The 14,336-nt window shown below is 48.4% G+C and overlaps 2 long non-coding RNA genes across 4 annotated transcripts; one reads left to right on the plus strand and one right to left on the minus strand.

The window, feature by feature from the left end:
* Nucleotides 1–1,748: 1,748 nt before the first annotated feature.
* LOC102551352 (uncharacterized) lies at nt 1,749–3,995 on the plus strand. Of its 3 annotated transcripts, none has more exons than XR_010063298.1 (3): nt 2,373–2,560; nt 2,898–3,343; nt 3,564–3,995. It is a non-coding gene; the product is annotated as an uncharacterized LOC102551352 (long non-coding RNA). The 3 variants fall into 3 exon arrangements; XR_005499739.2 differs by having other exon boundaries at nt 2,419–2,993; nt 3,079–3,343; XR_351151.5 differs by having other exon boundaries at nt 1,749–3,343.
* A 2,020-nt stretch (nt 3,996–6,015) lies between these two features.
* LOC120100056 (uncharacterized) lies at nt 6,016–10,302 on the minus strand. The gene is made up of 3 exons (XR_005499740.2): nt 9,744–10,302; nt 7,214–7,381; nt 6,016–6,306 (listed from the first exon to the last, which is right to left on the minus strand). It is a non-coding gene; the product is annotated as an uncharacterized LOC120100056 (long non-coding RNA).
* Nucleotides 10,303–14,336: the final 4,034 nt, after the last annotated feature.

Below are 14,336 nucleotides of genomic sequence, written 5' to 3' on the forward strand. Positions count from 1 at the left end.
TTGACCATTCAGAGGAGACTGGGGTTATCATGGAGAGTGTGAGGAAACACATCCTTGCTGGTGGAGGAGGCATTTATTGCTGTCCTGTGGGCTATACTACTCAGACCCTTCCACCCCTGTGGCTATTTGGTGCATACGTGCTGCAGGACAGTGACCCTGCCCTCAACATCAGCAGCTTGCCTTCCCACAGGCTGGATGCCCTATGGGCCGGGCTTCTCTGCAGCAGGGACAAAATAAGAAAAAAATAAGGGACACACTCTACATGTGGGAGCAAATCAGAGAGCAGTCCCCCATTCCGCAAGTTCCACCGGTTATCAGAACATAGAGACCCTTGAAGTCCGACAGACCGAGGGAGAGCCGCCTGGCTCAGATCTGCAACCAGCTGCTAGGTGCTGACTTTCCTGCCAGTCATGTATGGGTCCTAAGTCTCGCTTGCTCTTAGACAGTTTTTCCAGTGGCTTCTATCTTGACTCTGCTGGACAAACTGAGCTATTGCTCTCTCTCTTCCGTGACACCCATTGCAGTTAGCTTTTTCCAGCATTCTGGCTATGCTGTCTCAGAGAGCTCACCGTGTGCTCTGAGGCTCAAATCTCCTAAACACACCCACCCTGTGGCCCAGCACCTAGGAGACAGAGTCTCCCTGCATTTTACTAATTGCTGTTTCTTGAGAGGTGAGCAGTCTATGCCAGGGCTCTGGGAGAGAGCTGCTAAGGTGGCAGTTTTAGCACAGGAGTTTTCTGGGTATCTGTGAGCCTGGCAGAATTTCCTGTCGTCTCTTTTAAGCCAGGGAGAGAGATAGTAGCATCCTCTCTCCCTAAGATCTGTTTCATTGTGCTTTGCACAAAAGCAAACAATAAATGTTGCTATTAATTTAGGAGCCACTGGAAAGCAAGCTTGAGTCTATCTACAGGGTGTTGAGAGAAAATTTATTTCCTCACAGCTTCCCTCATTGGAACTTGAGAGAGGAACAAAGGCATTTATCGCTTCGCCCAGAGCCACAGCAGTGGTGATGGTCAGGCAGCCCTGTTTGCAAGGCTGGCTCTGTGAATTGAGGCGTGTGGCTGGAATCCTCACCAGGCTCAATAGTGTTTCTTGTCCTGGCGTTGACCACCCCTCCCAGGGGAGACTTTCTCCTTTTCTCAGCAGGTGTCTGTCCCTGGCTGAGGATGAGGATGTGGGGTGTGGTGGGAATGGAACATTGGAAGGTCTGAGGCAAGCTGTCACCCACTCACACCAGCAGTTTGTCATTCAAACGTTGCTCATTCCAAGAACAGAAGCAGATCTAGAAGTCAGATGCAGGCAGCCAAACGTCTCTTCGCCTGGCTTGTTGCCATGGTGGCTTCCTGGTCCAGTGTATAAACTCTTCCACTTCCCGAGACTGAGAAGACATAGAGCCCTGGCTCATCTGTAGGCAGCACAAGCCCTCCAAAAGGGAGCTCCCTCGTTCCCTCTCTCGTCCTGGCACCTTCTCCCTTCTTCACTTCTCCCAGGCTTGACAGAGGCCCTGAAGCACGTGAGGCCATTATTCAAACATTCCCCAGATTTATTATGACAAGAGTACTGAGAAGTTCTCAGAGGCTCTGAGGTGATGGCCTCATATGGGGAGATTCATTTGTGCTAAAAGCTGCTGTCTGGGATTAGAGGGCAGAAATGCCACTAGAGATTCTTATTCATTCTCTCTCTCTCTCTCTCTCTCTCTCTCTGCCTCGGTGGTGCCGAGCAGCTTCAGTTTCTTCAGCTCTAAGACAACCGCCATGGAAGGAGAAGCTCACAGGGTCAAACAGGCTCCCCCAGGGTGAGCTGGGATGATGATGAACTGGGAATTAACCAAAGGACAATCAGAGTCCTGGTACACGAAATCCTGCCCTCAGGCAGATAGTAAGGGAGACAAGGGCCCAACTCTGGAGGGACTCAATTTTCCCACCAGCTTATTGGGTACACACTTGACAGCCCATTACCTCATTACTGGGGACGCTTCCTCCTTCTCTTGGTGATAACATTTCCCATCCACAGCCCCCATAACTGACACAGTCACATGACTGCACACAGAGCAGTCCCACGGGAAGCAGAGTTCTGCACTCAAACCATCCACAGTGCACTCACATAGGGAATTCACAGGCGCGAGGGTAACGCTTGCTCTCTCTTCCCCACAGACAGCCTATGGTTCTCTCAGCTCTCAGGGATTATACCATGGAGCTCAGTCCCTCACAGACACACAGAGGAGAGCCCTGTGCACACAGCTCTGTTCACCTTCAGGCCGGCATCCTCCCAGTCCCTCCCTCCCAGGACGCCAGGTCCAATCCTTGTGTGAGGAGATACTCTGACCGTCCCTGGCAGCTACACTGCCTGCCCACCACCTCTGCTGGTGGGGTGTAGGCTCCAAAGCTTCACAGACCCAGAACCTCTGTAGTCTTGATAAACCCCAGACACAGGTTACTCTCTAGGGAACTCATTTGGGCTGCAGCTGTATTCATGGAACACACATCGTATCAGCAGCTCATGCCTCCCTGGAGCTGAACTGACAGATCTGTATGGTGGGGCTGTGGCTGTTCCTTAACAGGTAGGTACCCTGGAGCCCTGGCCACTGTGCTCAGACTCGGGTCACTGCTCCTCTTCTCAGCAGTCTTTCAGCCTGGAAGAGTTTGGCCTTGAGTTAATGGGTCCAGTGCTCTCAGCCCAAAGCCTGAGGGGTGGGAAGAAAAACCAAGCCAGTTGGAGCCTGGGTTCCAGAAAACACGTCCCCATAACTGATCTGAAGAAGGGAAGTGCAAGCCAGTCCACCGCCCTGGAAGTCTGTCCACTGCCGGTTGCCCCACCTCAAGGCTCCAGTGTGGTTTTTGAAGGTTTAGCTTATCATGCTTGGCCTGACATCCCTCCCCTCTCCCTGCCTCATTCAGGCGCTCGCCACATAAGACCCGTTCTTCAGGTCTTTCAAGGATTGAGAAGCCAACGGTCAGTCTGTGACGGGGAGGACAAAGCTGGAAGCTCAGAAGGTGGGAGCAGGAAGAGCTTTCTCTTGTCTGCTGCAGCATAAGTGCAGTTATGTGATTCCCTCCTCTCAGTGACGGCTTTTCCTAGGTTTGCTGTAGTGGTAACCAACATGGCTCCCGGCTCCGGGCTTCCATCCAAAGCTAAGAAAGGGTATGCTGTAAGCCGACACCTTTGGTCCTAAGCTCTGAAAATGACCTCCAGAGCCACCTGTGGGGCCAACTTTAGAGCTGACCAGTCCCAATGCTGTGTCTGGAGCTAGAGTAGGTGAGGGGCACAGCTCTCCCAGAGTTAATACGATCATTCTCACCAAAGGACTGGATGGACCCAGAACAGCCAGAACAAGGCCCCAGAAGTAAGTACTCTTTGAATTTTAATAAGTGCACAAACCTCTTGGGGCTCTTGTTAAAATGCATATTCTAGTTTAATAGTTCTGGGACAGGGACCAAGAGCCAGCAAATTTTTAACCTTTTTTTTTTTTTTCATTGATTTGTTGGAGGTGGGGCATGGTGTAAGCATGTGTGTGGGTCAGAGGGCAGTCTTCCTCATCATCAGTTCTGTCTTCTACCTCACAGGTTCTGAGGGCATGAGACCTCTTCCCATGGAGCCATCTCGCCAGCACAAAGAATCTGACTGTTTACACGACTCCGTGCTGGCACTCGTGGGGGTCAAGGAGCTCCCCCAGCCTTTGGAGTTCAGAGCTGAGGTGGAACACAGTGTTGTTGGAAGAAGGCTAAAAGACTGATGATCTCTGGCTTTGTAATCCTAACCGTACTTGGGGCTAGAAGCTAATGGTTTCTGTAATCTTAACACTCTCTTGCTTATTCTGTGGCTGAAAACCACCCGCTTTTTTTCTCTTCATATTTGTGCTTTAATAAGCGCTGGGGGAAACTTTGTGCTTAAATGAGTGCAGAAACTCAACTTGTTATTACTAATCCTATGCTTTAATAAGCACTGAGAAATGAGCTCTTCATTACTGTCCTGTGCTTAAATAAGTGCTGAAAACTTAACTTGTTGACTCTTTTATTATTTGTGCTTAAATAACCAGTAATTTCTGGCAAATTAGCATATGTCGTTTAGCCACGGGGAATTAAGTAAAAGGGTTTATTGCTAGAGCCCCTTTCTCTGGCGAGTCAGTTCTGGCCAGGTGAGAGGCTTGGAGCTTGTTAGCGCTTTTCTGAACCAGAGAGAAAAAAAAAAAAAAAAAAAAAAAAGGGAAAGAAGTCACTCACACAGACAATATGCACACCACCGGGAGAAGCAGAAAACAGCTACAACACTTCTTTTTATTGCTTTCAAACTTTTTATAGCTTTTAGACAAAGAAGTTCCTATGTAAGAAAAAAAATTACCTCATAGATAAAATGTTACATAAAAGGAGAGTAACAGAAGGATACCAACAACAACTTCAAAGCAGTGTTTCATTCTGTAAGCTCATTATAAGTTCAAAGCAACAGTTTCACATGGCCTTGCCTTATCATAATACACACCTGTGGTTTCGTCTTTGGTTCTAACTTAGAATGAACGTTTTTCCTTGATCACAAATGTGTCCCAAAACCATTTGTCTTTTTAATGCGGTCATGAAAATTCATTGTATTTCTTATTATGCAGCCTTTACTTACTATTATAAGTAGTGGGCACATTCTATACTTAATTCTAATTTTATTATATCTTTTTTTGGCAAAACAACTAAAACCATCTCTTAAAGCTTTCTTCCTAAAATTATTCGAAACAGATCAGTAATTCTATAAAATCATTAATCCATCTAAACAGCATTAATTCATGAAAGTTCACCTTTATGTTGATCTACAGGGAATCTGCTCAGTAGGGTGGGCTGATGCCCAGGGATTAGTATATTAATCTAACAATGACAGGAAAGGCATATCAGCTACAAGAAGCAGTCCTGAGATGCAGTCTCTCGGGACCTTGCCTCTCAGAGTTCATCCATCATAAGCCGCGCAAAGACAGTGGGCCGCCTTCAGGAAAGTCACCTGACAGCCTTAGCCTTCCCTAGATGACTCCTGACAGGCACTGCCCTCTTAGGAACCACATTCAGGGTATCAAGGTAATACCTCTAGCTAATTCCTCTTCACAAATATCCTTAATGCTTGTGTAATAAGTAAGGGCAAACTAAGGAGCTAATGGGACTTCCTGCACCCCAAAGCCATTAGGGTGGCCTCACTAGGTTATGGCAGGAAGGGCAAGTGTTCCTTCTCATTCTTATCGTGCAAATGAGAAAAATGGACGCTCGAATAAATTGCATGACTTTGCTGAGTCGCCCACCTGCTTCGAAAGATAGTTCAGTTCTGATCCCACCACCCCCTTTTATAGGGACAGACAGAGGGTCTTTGTGGGACCCTCTCCAGGTTTCTGGAAGCTCCTGAAGATCTGCCAGGGAAGGAAAAGAGAAGTGAACCCCCATGTATAATCACACTTCCCCAGGGTTGGAAATTTCCAGGGTGACAAGTAGAGAACTGCGTCATCTGGACTTGGTGACTTCCTGGCTGTGCTGCTTGAAAAATCAAACTCTCAAAGGCCAAAGGTCATCTTGGCACACTCCACCTACCACTACTGCTGGAGCTATTTTTAACCTTGGGTCCCTTCTGGTTCATTCCTCCATGATCTCCCAGTGCTGGTTGTTCATGGTTACCCTCTCACCCAGGGTAGGGCCAGTCACACCTGAGTTGCAAGTAAGATAATGTGAAGCCTGCTACACCTCAAAGGGTGGGGCCAGGCAAGTGCAAGTAATTTTCAGGAGGACTCCTTGGAGATCTATATGGACTGGCAAAAAAAGATCAGACGCACGGTCCAAATGTGGAACCCGATCTGGGGGGGCGGAGCCTCACTTGTTGTGGGTTAAATTTTGTGTCATCATAATTCATGGATTGAACTCCTAGCCTTCCACACCTCAGAATGCAGCCTTGTTTGGAAACAGGCTTTTTTTGGTGGGGGGGAGGCAAAAAACTTGTTAGTCTTACCTGTTCTTTTGAAAGTCCTGATGAACCAAAGAAGACTCTCACAACTTAACATTTAATTGCTCCTTAATTGTGTTGTTATTGTCATTGTGGTTTTACATGTCCTGAGGGTTGGACTATGTCTTCTGTTTTCTCTGGTCTGAGAGCTTCAGACCTATTCACTTAGACAAGCCTGCATTTGGCTGGCCAGATTTTAGGAAATAATAGCATGCACGGGTTGATTTATTGGTGCACACCTCCCAGAAGCACCCCAACAGATATTCTCTGGGCAGCAGAACCCCCAGCGCAAGCTGGAGTCACGGTATCTCAGAATCATCCCAGGTGAGTAAAGTTTCTAGAACTTTCCTGAAAATAAAATATCAGAAATTGGGTGAAGAAGGGTTTTCTGCCATTGGTGAGAGAACTGCTGAGCTCTGGGGGGTCCACTGTGTAGTTTCCAGGAAAATTTGGGGCTGACAGGACACTAAGGGTTACCTCAGAAGTTCCCTCTCCTCTCCCTGCCTCTTTCTCACTCAGAGGACATTTTCTGACTTGTTTACTACAAGTTGAACCCAGATAGAGGCTGGGCGGGCTGGGGAGGGGCATGAATCACCACCATCTCCATGGGAAACACGGCACACCACACCAGCCCAGCCCAGCCACTCCTAAGCACGGACCCTGCCCTTTAGCATACACACATCATCTGAGCAGTCACATTGTGGCTGAGCCAGACCCACAGCCAATGAAAGGGCATGTCCTGTGGGCACACGGAGCCTCGCCCATTCTGACTTCGGTACCATGCTCTTCTCGCCCCAACCAGTTCCCTGACTACAGCATTCTCCTCTCCATGCGCAGTTCAGGACATCAGCTGGTCCTTACAGCAATCCTGCAGTTCACATCCACAGTTCTTTACTGGCCCAAGTCTGAGTCTCCCATGCTAGCCACAAACTCACTACACGGCTGGGAATGAGCTTGAACCTTCTAGTCTTCCTTCCCCCACTCGCTGACTGCTGGAACACAGGCACGGGACACTGCTCCTGGATTATACAGTTCTAGGGATCAAACCTGGGACTCTGTGCATGCTAGGCAAGCATTCTACCAGCTGAGCTACATCTCCAACATTCCACCTCCCCTCTTGTCCCACGCAGGCACAGACTCAGATTTGAACCCGACTCTGGCACCAACTGGTTGCTTGGCCTTTGTGAAGCTAGTTTACTCTTTTTTGTGCCCCCGATTCCTCAGCTATGAAGGGAGGCCAGCCATAAATACTTACCCCATCCCGTGGTGAAGAGGTTCAAACGAGAAGATTTGCGTCACCATGCTCGGCACTGTGAGTGGCTCTCTCAGGCACATACCCCGTTTTCCTGTGATGGCAAGTGATGAACAGCCTGGGCTTGCGTAGTGTGGCAGAATGCTTATGCAGAAGCCAGGATGTGCATTCCTATTGCGAAGCAAGGAGGTATGACATCAATCTTACCTGCTTTTCTGAAGTTTTGCAGCCTGTGACTTTTTGCTCAGGAATTTGCACTGATACAAGGGGACTCATTCATCCTCCAAATATGCCCTGAGCACCTGCTAAGGAGGTGACGTGTTCATGGCAATTCTGTGAGCAGAACTGGGGGATGCGAGGGAGAGGCAGTGACTGGCAGTCGTTCAAATTTCCTTTCATCCTTTCCCCTAGGTAAGGGCAGATTTGTCACCTACTTCTACAGAGTGTGTCTGGCGTTGCCTCAGGGAATGTCCAAGGAGCTGAGGGCAGAGAGACCTGTAACCAGGGAGTTGAACCTGCCTTGAGCTGGGATCTCAGTTTCTTCCCCTCCTAACTCTTGGGCCCATAGGAAAGCCAATTATACTCATGGAAACCCGGTTTCCGTTATTAAATAACATAATGCCTAGGTCAGACTTTCCACACTGCTTTCAACTCTTTGTTGGTCCCTCATGCTAACTAACTATATGCTTTCATTCATTCATTCATTCATTCATTCATTCATTCATTCATCTCTCAAACATCCTCCAAATGATCCAACATTACTTTGATTACTATCTTTTGGTAGCTATAGAAGGAGTTGAGGGGATAAGGGAACACTGAGAAATTCTGCCTCTAGGACCCCAGAATTCAACAGTGAAGAAACCTCAGTTTACCTTATACCCTTCCATGTACTGATGTGGGTCTGGCAATCAGAAGCCACTGACAAGGGACTAACCCTTTCTCAGTCAAACCCAGTGGACAAGTGGCTCCTAGGATCTAGGCTACAAGTAGCCTAACCTCTGGGCAGGTGCCCGGGGTAGACATTCCCCTCCTGTTGGACAATAGCCAGCGGGAACCCAGCCCTTCTACCTGAACTCATGACCTGTGTTTCCTGTCTCTTATCAGAAGATTGGTTCTAAAAGGAGGGCTGGGTGGGCTCCCCAGGGCTCACTCACAGTTCAGACAGGAAGTAGGTGGGAGAGTTCCCAGACACATCCCACTCTTTCCTTCAGAACAGCAGGGCTTTGTACCAGTCTTTCCTGCAGATCTTTGCCTGACAGAAGTAGAACAAGTGGCCACTCCTAGCTGCAAGGAGGCCTGGGGGATGGGGGGATTTGGGAGGTGTAGGGGTGTGGGAGAATGAGAAAAGAGTGTCATAACTGGCCTAGGTCAAAGGTCAGGGAACTTTTTCTGGAAATGGTGAAAGTCAATATTTTGTGGACCATTCAGTGTGTGTCACTAAGGGCTGGCAACTGTATTATATAAGCGCATACTGCTGGCCTCCATAGAAGTGTTTATGCTCATTTACATACATGCAAGTTCTGACGGTTCCAAGGTACCACAAAATATTAATTTAACTTTCTTCAAAAATATAAAATAAGGTGAAAAATCTATGTCCTGGGGCCTAGTGGTCAAGAACACCTGCTGTTCTTCTGGCAGACTGACAGATTTTTATCCTCAACACCCATTTGGTGGCTTACAACCTTCCTTCCAGGGGACCTGATGTCCTTCACAGGGCCCTTTTGGACGAAGCACTCACATATTTTAAAAATCTGAGTTTTTTAAAATCTGTTTTCAGGGCCCCCAGCAGAGCTGGTTTGGTAGAGTGCTGGTCTAGTGTGCACATGGTATCACATAAATGAGGCTTGATAGCACATGCCTGTCATCCTCAGCTATGTGGAATTCTTCCCAACTTATGGTTTTCATTCCTGAGTGAGTCTCTCCGTCGCGTGAGGCAGACTCATGGGGCGCTCGTCTTTCTCTCACACTGCCCATCACAAAGCTGGCCCTGCCACGCCTCTCAAACAGACCGACACCCTAGCCGGAGAGTCAGCTCCCCGTTCCCAAGAAGCACCCCAAAGTTTTCACCGTACACACTACTGTTCTCCTCGTCAGTTCAATCTAGGTAATTAAACTGAACACCTCAGAGGTGATTAAAAATTAATCTGGCTTCGACGGGCCCGGAAATGAAATTCAGGAGAAAGTGCTCTTGGCAAGCCTATCTAGAAGTAATTAGGAAACCGTCCTGCTGGGTAAGAAAAGTAACTAAGCCATCACCAGAGGCGTGGAGGGGACAGTAGAGAGGCAAACGGCTGAGGTTAGATGGGAACGGGCCACTTCTCGGGCCTCCTGTCACTTACTGCTGCACTGCAGAAGCTGGTGATTGACAGTAAGGAGCTCTCCTCCCGAAGGGGTGCCTCCCACTCTGCCCTCCGAGTGGGTCCTGGCTGTCCCCATTCCCATCGCAGCAGCCCCCTTCCCTACTTCAGTCCTCCCATTTGCATGGCCTCCTATGTACTCTTTGGAACCTGGCACCATCCCAACGTCCCCTTACCTTTTGCCTCGTGTCAGGGCAGCCTGCTTGCCTTTCCTTTGGCTTATAGCCACTGCCCCTCAAGGATGGCTCTTGATGTAGACCCCACCCCACCCTGTTCTTTCCCCCCACCCCCGTTTCTCATCTCCCAGGCAACAATCCTACTGCTTGAGACACCAGCCTGGAAGCTGATATTCCAGCACGCTGCAAAAGGGCATTTCCTCTTCCCATCACGGAAGCCACCAGGGGCCTTCACACCTCCAGCGCATCCAACTTTCCCATCTGGTGTCTTTGAACACAGTGAACAGCAGGAAATATCTAGTTAACCCTTGAGGGCCGGAGCATCTTTTTGGTGACACTCTGGAGCCTACCAGGGAAACTGTTTCACCATTGCAAGCCGCTCTGAACGAGACGCTTCACATTCTAGGTCGCTCTACGGCCTTCTAAAGGCCTAGGTTACCACCAGCTAAACGTGGCAAATTAAACCGAATTTAAATTTAATGTTAAATTGAAAAAAAAGGAAAATCTCAGTTCCTCTGCTATATTCGTGGCCAGTGGCAACGTTTCTAGGGAATGCAGATAAAACACATCTTCTTGCCAGAAACTTTTACTGGATTCGTGCTCTGCTGCAGATAAGTTTTAAGTGAAGGTCTGACAACTCACCTAGTTTCCTGAGGCCTCCCTGGTGAACTCCAGAGAGGGCAACCCAGGTGTGTGTGCTCATTCTGCACAGTGTCGGAGAGTTGGTGAGCATTGCCTCACGACCTTCAGAAGGTAGGCTGCAGCCTCAACCTTAGACTGAGCCCCAACTCCACCCTCTCTGTGAGGCGTGCCTGAAGTCCATATACAGCCCCACTTCTTAAAAAATAAAGGAAAAAAAAAGAAAAAAAAGAAAAAAAAAAGAAAAAAAATAAAAAAAATAAAAAAATAAAGGAAAAGGGCTGGAGAGATGGTTCAGCGGTTAAGGGCATTGACTGTTCTTCCAGAGGCCCTGAGTTCAATTCCCAGCAGCCACATGGTGGCTCACAACCATCTGTAATGGGATCCGATGCCCTCTGCTGGTGTGTCTGAAGACAGCTACTTATATACATAAAATAAATAAATCTTAAAAAAAAAAAGGAAAAGAATCAGCAAAAAAAAAAAAAAAGATGAAATGGAAAACTCATGAACACACACACACACACACACACACACACACACACACACATGAGACTGAGTTCCAAAATCCACGTACCTAGTGAGCAATTCCAGGGAGATGCTCTTCAGGGTAAAGAACCCCAAAGGCAATGGAGCATCTTGTATCCATTCTTCCACCCATTCTTCCTTCATATCTTAGCTCAGAAACAGTGCACAGTTCCTAAGAAGCCAGAACTTATGTCTGCTTCATCTCCAGACTTTATTATCCTACTAACTACTGTTCTATAGGTAAAGAGACTGAGGCTCACAGAGATGTGGGAACACCTATATATGAAGTCACTTGACTTTACCTCCTCAAATCTGCCCCATTCCATTATGGCCGATTGTCTCTTGCTCCTCTGTGGCTCCCAGTGTATAACCAGGCTCCTTCCTGTATCTCCCTCAGCCACAGTCCTCCGTAAACACTTTTCTGGTCAAAGTTCCTCAAAAGTTTTGTTTATCTCTGTATCTCTAAAACCCGGCACCTCGCAAGCAATCCTCATTTAACGACATGAACACATGGATCTCTTGAAACACCCCGATCGGGGTTGGGGATTTAGCTCAGTGGTAGAGCGCTTGCCTAGCAAACGCAAGGCCCTGGGTTCGGTCCCCAGCTCTGAAAAAAAGAAAAAGGAAAAAACAAAACAAAACAAAAAAAAACACCCCGATCGGAGAGAGGTCCGGGAGTGTGACAGAGGTGAATTGGAGCACTCAGACTACCAACGTGGGTGCCACCTCTGAGTAGAGATATGGAAGAGTTATTGTAACTTGGGGATGTAGCTCAGTGGTAGAGCGGTAACTGAGAGAACGTGTCCCTGTAAGTAATACAGCGTTCCTTCTGAGGAATGGTATGTCCTTGAGGACAGAAGAAATGGATTGTTCTACAGGGTTCCCGAGAAGGCAGCCCAGTCATAGCACGCCACACGGTGCTTCCCTGACTGTGTGGGCAAAAGTGTGCTGAGTAGTTCCAAGGAAAAAGAGATGACTGCCTGGCCAGTTCCTCATCCATCAAGTTGAGCATCCCCATTTCCGCCTTGGCCAAGGTTAAGTAAGCTCAAGGTGGGAGTCGCTTCTGGGTCCCCTCACTCTCCACCTGGCTTATTTCTTCAGGGAAGTTAATGTACACTGACGCCTGGGAGCTTTCAGAGTCTAGTGTCCATTCTCTACGGATCCCTGTGACGTCTTCCTAGGCTGCTGGCCTGGGAGCCAGCAATAGCTTGTGCGTTCTCAGACAGGCCAATTCATTGACTAGTGGGACTACAAGATGCCCATTTTAGTCTATTTGCTGTTTAAAGAAAAAAGGGGAGAGAGATATGCTGGTATATGCTTTTAGTCCCAGTACTTGGGAGACAGAGGCCTGAAGATCTCTGTGAGTTTGAGGCTAGCCTAGTCTACACAAAGAACTCCAGGACCACCAGGACTCTGTAGAGAGATCCTGTCTCAAACCAATCAATCAATCAGTCAATCAACCAATTTGAACGAATGTTCTTTCTCCTTTTGATAAAAAGGAAACAAAGAAGCTGGGAGCAGGCAGCTTATAAATAGAGGTTGACCTGCCTCATGGTTCTGAAGGCCGGGTGGCTAAGTCAGCATGTCTCGGCACCTGGAGAGCATTTGCTGCATCCTCACCCTGCAAAAAGCCTTCCAAGTGAGACTGACCTAGTGTGTGCTCTCCTTGGGTCTTTTCCTTATCCAATAAAGCGATTGGTGTTGTTGCTAGGGCCACTAACTCACAGATTTGATCTCCCTGGACATGTCGATTGGTTTAGCCATGGGCACCTAACTGAAGTCAATGATCAGAGACCAAGTGACTACTCCAACAGTAATCAGAGACAGCATGACTCTTTCCATCTAAGGGGAACAACCGAGGAGTGCTGAGAACTGAAGCCCGTGCCCTTCTGCTATGCTGGTGTGGGGTACCCACCAAAGAACACTGCTCAGACCTGGGTTTCAGCCCGTCGGAAGTCTTAGCTGGCCAGTGACTGTGTTGAGTTTTTTAAGATCCCAGTGTAGCCCCAAGCCTTTCCCGGGGTGACCTTTAAGAACAAAAGCCACATTTTAGATCGACATACCTCAGTTAACAAGAACAGTTCACCAGGAGTTAATTTTGAGACTTTTCCAGAACTATATGGACTTTGATGGATTAGGCCTTTGTTTTAGTTTTGGCCAGCAGTGCTGTCTACGTGCTGAGTTTTACAGTCTGAATGGTGCTTCCGTCAAGGGGTCAGTGTGCTAAGGTCTGGGGTCTATCAAGGTCTGGGACCTATCACAGTGCAGAGCCTAAAGCACCAGCCTGAACGTGTTTCTTTTTGTAGAACTGAGATCTAGAGAGAAATAATGTTAATAGCATTGTTTGAGCTCTAAACCCAGCCTTACGTAATACAAGACCACCTGGGTCTGAACCAAAATATTTATTTTTCTTTGTTTGTTTACTTGCTTTTTAAAAAAATTTTTTTTCTTAAGCCTGTTTGGAATGGAAGTCTCTCGTACTTGCAGGAGAGCTGTTTCATCATCCCTGCTTCAGGAAGTGTCCTGGAGGAGGTGCGAGGGAGGAGGAGACCCACGATAAGGTAGAATCCAAGCCAGGGACAGAGGTACGAGGACAGTCCAGGTGCAAAAGGCCATTTCAATCAGGTTCCCGTTGGGGTGTGGTGGCTCCCTGTCCATTCCATACTGTACAGCCTGGTAGCCTCCCACCCCCACCCCACCCCCACCCTCCCAATTCCCCACCCCACCCCAGCACTGTGGCTCTGGAGTCGTATGAAGTAAATGGTGTCAACTGCACATCCCCTGAAGCTCAAGAAGTGTCTTCCTGGTCAGGGGATGGCGTCTCCCAACATGGGACTGCTCGCACACACAGCCAATTGCCTTCGGGGAGGAGGGTAAGGGATGATGAACATGTAGGAAGGCCATCGGGCCTCTTCTCTGTCCTCCTAACAACTGTGTGGGGTTGGCACTGGGATTTAGAGAGGAGAAGGTAACCTGTTACCAGCACAGAGCCAACAGACAGAGCTGTAACCCACATCCAGGTTGTTTCAAACAACCTGGATGCTACCTGGATGCTTTTCCTACCACTGTGGTTATCCCTGGGGGGCTGAGGTCTAGACCTTGGTCGGCTGAGCACGGAAAGCTGTAAGTAAGGGCAGGATGCCTGGCCCACACAAATTTGGGAAGGGGTGCATCACATATATGAACAGGAGACGACTCGTGGCCGAGAAAAGGCACTCCAACCAGTCAACTTTCCAAGACAGAGTCCGACATCATGCAAAACCCTCTCTGGGAAGGGCACAGAGTAAGCCCAGGATTGGCACCCACAGAAGCAGGAGGAGGCCAGGGTCTTAGATGCTGCATTCTGGCATGCACACAGAGCTGGTACACTTCGCCTTGCAGGGCGGGCTACAGGGGGAGGTCAGGGGAGAGTATGGTGAGAGAGAAAGG

Source organism: Rattus norvegicus, chromosome 1, assembly GCF_036323735.1.
Source record: "Rattus norvegicus strain BN/NHsdMcwi chromosome 1, GRCr8, whole genome shotgun sequence".
Classification (NCBI taxonomy): Eukaryota; Metazoa; Chordata; class Mammalia; order Rodentia; family Muridae; genus Rattus; species Rattus norvegicus.